The sequence below is a fragment of the Orycteropus afer genome, unplaced genomic scaffold (assembly GCF_000298275.1).
Source record: "Orycteropus afer afer isolate SDZICR_OR568_19922 unplaced genomic scaffold, OryAfe1.0 scaffold02036, whole genome shotgun sequence".
In the NCBI taxonomy this organism is placed as follows: domain Eukaryota; kingdom Metazoa; phylum Chordata; class Mammalia; order Tubulidentata; family Orycteropodidae; genus Orycteropus; species Orycteropus afer.
The window spans coordinates 17,932-19,639 of NW_006923623.1; positions in this window are offsets into that span (position 1 = coordinate 17,932).

The following is a 1,708-nucleotide window of genomic DNA, read 5'->3' on the forward strand; positions in this document are numbered from 1 at the left end:
AGGCTGGGTCACTGACTGGGCGTGGGCGTCTCCTGCAAAAACAATGTTATGTCAGTGAAAGCAGTACAGACTTCCCTGTGAAAAATATTCCAATCAGAGTCTGTGGAGTTGGGGCCACAATGAAATTTGACTCACTCAGGGCATAAAACATCCCCAATACTGGGATAAGCATCCCAAGCATGGCTAAGCAGTGTAGACACACAGCTCTTTTCTGGAATTATCTCTTCTGAGCAGGCAAGAAAGCGGAAGTAGAATCTAATCTCTTAAAAGTAAGAGCTGTGGGGAAGGTTAAATTGGGCAAGTTCTTTGCTTAGAGAAATATACCAAAACTGCTGAGGTGCGGCTGGATGATTTGTGACCTCTGATTCTTGCCCTTGTTCCTGTCAGCAAAGCATTCAGTGAGAGTTCTGTCACCTGCCAGGAGGAGGGGCTGAGCCAATGATTTTGATCTTCAACGGAAAGGAGGTCTCTAGTTTGTGCAACATCGCCCTCTGGAGGCCATGCACAGAACTAGGGATCTAGAGTCCCCAAACCAAAAACCAAACTCACTGCCATCCAGTTGATTTTAACTCATAGCGACCTCTCCTTGGGTTTCTGAGGGGGTGCTTTTACGGAAGTACATTGCCCAATCTTCCTTCTGAGTAGTCTGCGGGTTTGAATAGCAGCCTTCTGGCTAGAGGTCAAATGCCTTAGGCACTATGCTGCCAGAGCTCCCACCGAGAGCTAATTAGTGCACTGCTTCTCTGGTATGTCTAAGGAGCTCTGCTTCTGTAAATATTTACAGCCTTAGAAAACCTGTGGGGCAGTTCTACTCTGCCTGTAGTGTCAATATGCGTTAGAATCGACCTGATGGCAGTGGGTTTTAGTTTGGTTTCTGTTTTCTAAGATAAGACATTAACATTTCCACATAATATGTTTCTTCCTTCCTAAAATTATGATGATGTTTTCCTCTCCTGATTTTGTCCTTCTGGCAAGTACCAGATACAGGGCAGGGCAGGAGTGGCTGAAGAAGCTAACACTCTGATCACCTTCTATGAGGCCTTCTGAAGGTAGAAAGATGGAGAACAGGCTCACTAGCTAAGTCTCAGATTGAACACTATGTAACATGCCCAGTCAAATGTGGAAACAAATGTTTACAACGCTTACTAGTTCTTTGGAAATGCTATTTCAATTAAATATAGGGAAACAGTACAAAAATCATGAGATCCTTGTTGTTAGCCATTAGTGTATCTCAAGATGTAATTCAAGAATTTTTCCCCATTCAAAACAAGAAGCAAATTTCCATCACGTTCAGAGCCTACTGAGCCTCACTACACATAGAACATCAATGTTGTTGTTGTCACGTGCTGTCGAGTTGGACCTGACTCATAGCGACCCCTGCTTGGGTTTCCGAGGCAGTATCACTGTGGAAGTAGATCTCCCAACCTTCCTTCTGAGGAGTGGCTGGTGGGTTTGAACCACCAGCCTTCTGGTTAGCAGTCAAGTGCCTAGGCATTATGCTGCCAGAGCTCCTCAATGGAAATGTAAAATCATTTCAGTGATCTCCAGACGTGAAGTTTATTCAATCCACGTATATTAGTACAGCACCTGTTATGGGCCATTAGATTTATATTGTTGAATAACAAGGAATACACACCACAGCAAACTTGCCTTCAAGGAATTATAATGAAAAAATATTTGTTGTTATTAGGGACCATCAAGTCAGTTT